Source organism: Rhinopithecus bieti, unplaced genomic scaffold (genome assembly GCF_001698545.2).
Source record: "Rhinopithecus bieti isolate Rb0 unplaced genomic scaffold, ASM169854v2 scaffold_31531, whole genome shotgun sequence".
NCBI lineage: Eukaryota > Metazoa > Chordata > Mammalia > Primates > Cercopithecidae > Rhinopithecus > Rhinopithecus bieti.
Genome location: NW_016814088.1, coordinates 2,832,130 through 2,840,954, shown reverse-complemented (window position 1 = coordinate 2,840,954; position 8,825 = coordinate 2,832,130).

The following is an 8,825-nucleotide window of genomic DNA, read 5'->3' as shown; positions in this document are numbered from 1 at the left end:
GCAAAAAGCAGAGGAGAGGTAAAAATAGAACAGCTGAATATCACTCTAAACTAGTTTGTAAGAGAATATAATGACACTCATGAATTACACAATCAGTGAGACAGACAGTGTCAAATGGGGTAACTACATCTTCCAAAAGGGTTGGAAATTCATACATGTAACCAAACTAATGCAATTCCCAAGCAGAAAATGTCCCTTTTACTTATGGAATTTACAAAACCATGGAAATTAAATAATTTACACCAATTTTTGGCCCTTAAAAAGCAACTCAATTCTTTGGAAGTGATTGGTTCTTTTTCTGTTAATAAAATACAAAGTGTAATGGCCTTGGAGCCACACTTTATCAGAGATGGGAATCTAGACATTTATTAAACTCGTCGCCAAACCACTCCATGATTCTAAATAATTAATCATTGAAGTTGCACAAGAGGAAGTAAATCTCAGTGGTTAAGACCACAGGCTTCAAGGCTGAATTGTTTGAGTTCAAATCCTGGCTCACAAGTTTTTGTCATCTTAGACAAGCCGCTTTGTTTCTTTCTGTATCTGTTTCCTCGTCAATAAAAGTGAAACAAGGATAATAATCTATCAAAATCATAGATTTATTAAGGGGATTAGAAAGAAGCATCAACACAAAGTGACAAGTAAGTATTTCATAAATGTTGCAGCTGTTGCTGTTTTTATGGTTATTGTAATCATATCAGTCGTGATAGGCAATATTAAGCTATGTAACAATTATCCCCAATATTTCAAACATTTAAATATGAAAGGTTCATTTCTCACTCATGCTGCACTTCCATTCGCAGAAGAGCTGTATTCATCAGAGTTATTCATGGATCCTGGCTGACAGAGCAACCACCGTCTTGGAACTTGATGGTTGATGTACCAAAGAAGAGAACTCTGAAGTGTCTTGAGTCAACATTTAATAAGTATTCCAGCTCATAAAAATGCACATCACTTTTGCTCCTAATGCATTTTCCAGAAGCAAGACACTTGATCCTATTAAATCACAGGTTAACAAGGAATGAGAAAGAATTACATTATGGTTATCTAGTGGACAATATTAATGCACAGCATTATTTTATTATCATTAATTTTATTAATAGTAGTAGTAATATATTTCAAGACACAAATGGCCTACTGATTAAAGTTTAATATTCCTAACAAGAGAAAATTTTGAAATAAAATGTCTATACATATGCATTTTATTCTTACAATATTTTATTGAGGACCAAATAATTTCCATTGAGCATGTGTAGAAAATACACTACTTGCTTTCAAGTGGCTTTTCACATAATTCTAACAACCCTAGAAGAAAGCACTTTTAGCCCAATCTTACAGATGAAGAAGCAGTGTCTAGAGAAGTTACATAACTTGGAATCAGCTCTACCTGATTCTGTGTGCGGAATCTTTACGGTATGCCCCATTACACATTAAAAAGTTAATCTAGTACAAATAAGTGAAGAATGAGGCCCTTGGGTCCCTATACGAATTCCACCTAGACATGCACTGGCCTAAGAGAAAAGTAAGCTTTTCTGAGTGATTTTGTAAAATCTTAAACCACTTTTTTTGATTTTCTGGTAGTGGAAGGGGAAGTTTTGACTGGTTAGCAACACAGATACCTATTTAACCTATTTTGGGATGATTACTCAATTTTAAGTTAAATAAAATACTTCATGCACATTATCCTGGTTTTCACACCCAAAGTAAAATTTGAACTTGGGTCCTTAGTCATAAAAGGAGAGTAAGGCATATTAAAAAATGCTAGTCTCATGTAGGTAGTTCCACTGGACATCAACCATCCTCATCAGCTCCTCCAGATAGAACCTCTTTAGAAAATGTGTGAGCTGGAAGGAATAATGGGATGGACTGGCAGAGCAGGGAACGCAGCAATTAACATACCATTCAGGAACAGTGATTTTACCAAAACTGATAAAAAAGTGAGAGGGGTTGGGAAACAGTACCTATCATTTTGTACTGGGCTAAAAAGGAATAGGAAAAGAAAGTGATTATTCCTCGATTACAAGCCTCTCATGGATTATTCAAGATAATTACTCAGCTAACTTTGGGAAACCACACATGAGGTGAAAATTATTATGCTTTAAGGAAAGAGCAAGACCAGCCCCTGGACTCTGCATTTCTGGATAGAAACCATTTTCAAACCGGGAGACATTCATTTATCTTCTTCCTAACTTATGTTTAGCCCTAGGAATATAATGCTTGACAAAAAAAGGGTGTCAATGTGTCAGCTTTGCACTAAATAAGAGTATCTCTCTAGGAAGTTAGTTATGGAGCTCACCAGGGAGAATAATTGTGTATTTTAACCTGTAATATCTCTTTTCATTTGATCAATTTGATAAAGACATATTAGAAAGAAAAAAAAGGTAAAAAAATAAACAAATGCAAGTCTTTAATCTGGCATATATCTTTCTGGATCAGATTTACTCCTGCCTACCATTTCTAACTTCACTGTACCCAATTCTCTACCTTACATGTAGATATTTGTAGTAACCCAAATGTACCGTAATTGATCTTCACATTTAAAAAATATAAGCAAATCATTGTATGATGTTTAGACTTCTCCAGGTGCTTTATGCATATTATTTTATTCTCATAATAATAACCCTTTGCAATAGGTAATATTATTACCCCTATTTTGCAGATGAGAAAACTGAGGGCAAATATAGTGGTACATAACTTATTTGAAGTCACACAGCTAGTAAGTAACAATCCAGAATTCAAACTGGGCGAATCTAGTTTCAGAGTCTATCCTCTTTACCTTACCTTATGCTTTTACATTTAATAATCTTTATCTGGAACATTTTCACCTTCTTATGTCTGGTCAGCTCATCATTCAAAACCTGACTTAGATTTCACCCACTTAGGGAAATTGTCCTTGACCCTTCTCTGATTTTGTTGCCCTGCCATCCTTCACTAGGCTAGGCATCAATCGTCTGTGCCTAGCAGCCTAGGCATAATGCTATTGCAGCAGGAACCACAGTGTGTGTGATTCCCTTTTTAATTCTTCACCTCCTCTATTAGGCTCTGAAACCTTGTATGCTGTGTACATTTCTACAACCTTATTACCAAGCCCAGGGTATGGTAAACAATAGGTGTGAAGTAAATATTTGTTGAATTAATTAATATGATAAATAGATTGAGGAAACATACATGGAGATTAGAGTTGCCTTTCAATTAAGTGGCTGGGTGATCTTTGAAATTCAGTTAATATCAATTTCGAGTGCTTTTTAAATAAGTGCACCTCAGAGCTTCAACTACCATACACAAAAATCAAATAAAGAATTCCGTTGACATGCAGGTGCTTCTCAGAGGAAAGTGAGCACTGCCTATTTTTAACTACTCTACAGTGCTTCCAACCTTAATCCACAAAGTGTCAAATTTCTATGTCTCTTTCTCTAAAAGGACAGCTACTCCTGGGATCTAAAGAATGCTCTCTTTAGTTTTTACAGAAGGAAAGAATATCAACAAAACAAAAGCAGATGTTTGTGACTATATTACATTTGAGGAAAGGCCTTGAGAGACCTTTTTTTTTTTCTTCTTTTTTTCCAGATGTGAGTGATTCAAATCTCAACATCCTTAAAGGAATTCTGATTTCAAGTTTGAAATAACAACCGTCCTTTGTGTGGATTCTGATGATAGAAGTCGAGGTGATGGTTTTAGACACCATGACATTAAGTCAATAGCTTGTTTTGAAAACCATGCTGATGTTAATGGCTCCTTTATAGTAAGCAGGGGATCCAGTGTGAAGAGCCTGCTCTCTACATGGCTGCTCCTGCAATGTCTCCTTCAGAAGTTTCTTCCCTTTAGTTCCCTACTGGGAATGGGAAAGCCACAGTGTCCAGTAGTCCCAGGCTGGAGGCTTCTTCCTGTTTTCATTACGCATGTGTCTTTGGAAAAAGCACAGGCTTCAGTGTCAAAGCTGCAAAACCCTGAGTTTGAATACCAGCTGAATGGCCTTCAGAAAAGCCTCTTTCCGTTCCTTGTCCTCTTGTGCTCCTGCTCTTTCTCTTCCTCATCTTCCTCCTCCTTCATCACATGTATTAAGCCTCTAAAAATAATAATTTTTTTCCCATAAAATGAGAATCACAACATGTATCCCATAAGGTTGTTACAAGGATAAGAAACAATAAAAATATGTAAAGTGCCTAGCACAGTGTGGCACATGCACAAATGCAAAAAATAACTTATAATTATCATCCACCCTGCATTGTCTGAAGTGCTAAAGGTGAGGTGGCCAATATATTAAGGTATGCTGATTTTGTTCTGTTGGATGAATGTGAACTGGAATATTATTCTACAAGAAATCAGTGAGTTGAATTGAGGGGAAAAAATGATAATTAAAAAATGATTCATAATGCACCAAGCAGGCTGCAGGGCATTGTCTTGAAACTTCACATATCTATAAGAAAAGACCAGGGAAACACACTGGTACCCACAATTATAGTAAGAGAACATCCTTTTCTACCCTAGGTCAGTTTCAAGAGTTTTCATTCATTGCAAGGGAATACTTTTTTCTCTTTAATGGATTTAAAAATTTATATCCTGCCTAGGCATGATAGAGACTTTGTGAAATAAGCAGCATGTGGGACAATGAGAGAAAAGCTGGAAGATAAGCAAGGAAGAACATCTTCTGATTTTCATTTTAACAGTTTAATTCCATAGTCCACTTTCTAACAGAACCAATAACTCTATCTACCTTCCCCCAACCTTTTCTCTATCTTTCCTCCATATTTATCTTTACCATGTTTGAGCTTGAAAAATTGAAGCAGCAACTATGAATGTGATCATAATTTTTTGTACAGATCAGGTTACCTGGGAAACCTATCATCTCAGAGTATACATAGAAGTCATTGTCTTCCTATGCTGCTCCAGTCCTCCCTCCCTTCTCTCTGTGTGGTAGGTGATTTCCTTGTCTAGGTGCCACCCTCTGCCAGTCTTTCGGGTCCTATGCCCTGGGACCTCTTCAAGATTCTTTCACAATCTAATTTCCTCCATCAACTATACTCTTCTGTTGATGTAAAACATGATTTAATCACTCCCCTATTAAAATAACAGAAGGTCGGACAGGGGGCCGTGGTGTGTGCCTGTAGTCCCAGGTACTCAGGAGGCTGTGACAGGAGGACCATTTGAGACCAGGAGTGTGAGATTCATTTGACTTTTCACCTCCGACCTGTCCAGATTATGTCACAGTTCCTCAGGCTTGAATCCTAGCCCTTCTTACTTCCTATTCTGAGCTCTCTCCTTAGGAGACCTCATTAATGGACACAGTCTTAAGTCTAAACTACATGGTCAAACCTGAATTTCTCTGATTCCTACATGCACAAAGATATGACTCACTTCTTGCTTCATAGCTCCACTTAGAGATCTCTAAAGTACTCACACTCAATTTTAAAGTACAAGGTTTATGTTCTCCTCCTGTCCATAACGTCTTCACGGATTCTGTCTCAGAGATGACATCACCAGGCACTGAAGAGTTGCCTTAAAAACCCTTTCACTCTTCTATACAAGGCCCTAAAAAGACAGCATGCTAAATAGCTTTCCAACACATCCCCTTCTGACTCTATGCTATCATCACCATAGTCTAAACCATAATCATTTAATTTTGCTGCGCTACAGGAGAGTTTTAATAACTAGTCTCCCTTCTTGCTCTCTCTAGTCTGTTTTTCTTTATTTCCTGCTAGAAAAATACCGTTCTCAAATGGATTTATAAATACTGTCTACTGGTTGGATCTTCAGGCATCTTATTTCTTCCATCCCTGTCTGCCCTTTTCCTGGGTAGACCAGGCATCTCAAGAAGGCTGAAATTCCCTGCACGTGAATTCTAATTCATTGACTCCTTTGGTAATAGTAGTTGATTTTGTTTGTTTAAAATTGATTATATAATTCTTATGAGGTAGAAGACATTTCAATTCATTTATTACACATAGAAATTAGTAGATTTTCTAAAACTGGAAACAGGTATCAATGTTTATAAAATAATATATATTTTGTTCTGTCCTGAGGATTATTTTAGACTTTTCCAAATATTATGTTAAATGAGTTGAAGTACCTCCACAGTTATTACTTTAGTGTAAAATTTACTTTCTCCATTTTCATCAGAAAATACATATTAAATGCCAACCATGAAATCTTTATTTTCTGCACAAAGGGTCTAAAAATACTGATAGGTCAAACTTCCCCATAATCAATTTACCCAAAAATTAGCCTGAGTGATTGAAGCAGGATTTGTATCACCAATTCACTTATTCATCAATTGTGAGCTTACTGAGTCCCATAGCAGTCTGGGAGAATTGTATGGGGATAATGATGGAAGACAGAATGCTAGAAAGTTAGACAAGAAAAGAATATGACATAGATACTATACATGATCTACTTGGAAGACAAAAACATACCACATAAAATATATTCATCTAATTATAGACAGACAGACAGATGAAGGAAGGAATAGAGTTTAATGCCCAAGTGGATTATGTTAGATAAACACAGCTTTATATTGCAGTGGAGGAAGAAACGTTTATTAAAGAGTCCAAGAAAAGTTTACTAAAGAGGTAGGATTTAACTGGGCATTAAAAAGTTTAGATAAGCAGTTGAATTTAGAGCTGACAGAATTTGCTAATGGATTAGAATGTGAGGTATTATGGAAAGACAGGAGTTAAATTGGCTCCAGACTGTTTGCCTTGAACAACTGGAAAAAGAGAATTTCATTTACTGAGGAATAAACTGAGAGAGAACTTGTTGGGAGTGAAGAGAAGAGCAATAATTTACTCCAAATGTATTATATTTTAGATACTTGTTAGGCACTGAGGAAGAGATGTCAAGGAGACAGTTACACTTATGAGACTGTGCTTCAGGAATGAGGTCTGGCTCAAGATACACATTTATGAGTCATCCACAAAAGATAGTTTTGAAGCTGTGAGACTGGATGAAATCACCAACAGAGGAGAATGGATAGAGGCAAGAAGAGGGCAAAAGAATGAACCAAATATAACTCAATACTTCAAAGATGGGAAGATGAAGAGAAACCAAGAGGAGAAATTATGATCTACGAGGCTGGAGAAAAATTAGGAGAATGAGGTGCCTCTGAAGCCTATTACAAAGAGTGTTTTAGGGATGAGGGGATGATCATCTTTGTTAATGGTTGTTATTGGATTGAGTAAGATAAGAATTAATAATTGGCCATTGGGTTTAGCTACACATAGGTCATTGGTGATAAGATCAATGTCACTGGAGTGATGAGGGACAAAGTCTGGCTGGATGGGTTGCAAGAGAGAAATCAGAGATAAAAAAAAATGCACAAATCATTGCAGATGTGCAGACATTTTGCTGTAAAGGGGAGAAGAGAAATGGGGTGGTGGCCAGGTGAAGAGATGAGATCAGATGAGTTATGTATTTGCTTTACTTAAGAAAGGAAAATTCACTGATGAGAATTATGAAGTAATGAAGAAAATTGATGATAAAAACAGAGAGAGAGAATGACTAGATTTACATCATTGCATAGGTAAGAATAAGCCAGGTCCAGACACACTTGTACACATTTTTGGAAAAAGTCCAAAGCAACCATATTCCTTTGGTATCTTGAACAAATGTTTAAGACAGCATGGGGACCCAGATCTCTCCTCTCTCCATTAGTGGAAAATTAAATAACCTCCTACTCATCCTGTACCTTAGAAAGGAGTAAATAAAGACCGTTGAGAGTTAAGAGAGGAGTCCTGAATTGAAATATTTACTCATGTGGTGCTGAGATAAACTATATTTTAAGTTTACATGATGATTAAGTTAAAAATCTTTCACATTGTTTCCTTGCTTCCTCCCAAGTCCACATCACTTCTGTTAGAGTAATAAGAATCCAGTATGTGACTAGCCAGGTGCAGTGGCTCACGCCTGTAATCCCAGCACTTGTGGGCAGATCACAAGGTCAGGAGATCGAGACCATCCTGGCTAACACAGTGAAACCCTGTCTCTACTAAAAATACAAAAAAAAAAAAAAAAAAAAAAATTAGCCAGGCGTGGTGGTGGGCACCTGTAGTCCTAGCTACTCGGGAGGCTGAGGCAGGAGAATGGCCTGAACCAGGGAGGCGGAGCTTGCAGTGAGCCAAGATCACACCACTGCACTCCAGCCTGGGCGACAGAGCGAGACTCCCTCTCAAAAATAAATAAAGAATCATTAAGAATCATTAAGAAGTCAGGAAACAACAGGTGTTGGAGAGGATGTGGAGAAATAAAAACACTTTTACACTGTTGGTGGGACTGTAAACTAGTTCAACCATTATGGAAAACAGTATGGCAATTCCTCAAGGATCTAGAACTAGATGTACCATATGACCCAGCCATCCCACTACTGGGTATATACCCAAAGGATTATAAATTATTCTACTACAAAGACACATGCACACGTATGTTTATTGCGGCACTATTCACAATAGCAAAGACTTGGAATCAACCCAAATGTCCATCTGTGACAGACTGGATTAAGAAAATGTGGCACATATACACCATGGAATACTATGCAGCCATAAAAAAGGATGAGTTTGCGTCCTTTGTAGGGACATGGATGCAGCTGGAAACCATCATTCTTAGCAAACTATCACAAGAACAGAAAACCAAACACCGCATGTTCTCACTCATAGGTGGGAACTGAACAATGAGATCACTTGGACTCGGGAAGGGGAACATCACACACTGGGGCCTATCATGGGGAGGGGGGAGGAGGGAGGGATTGCATTGGGGAGTTATACATGATATAAATGATGAATTGATGGGTGCTGACGAGTTGATGGGTACAGCACACCAACATGGCATAAGTATAC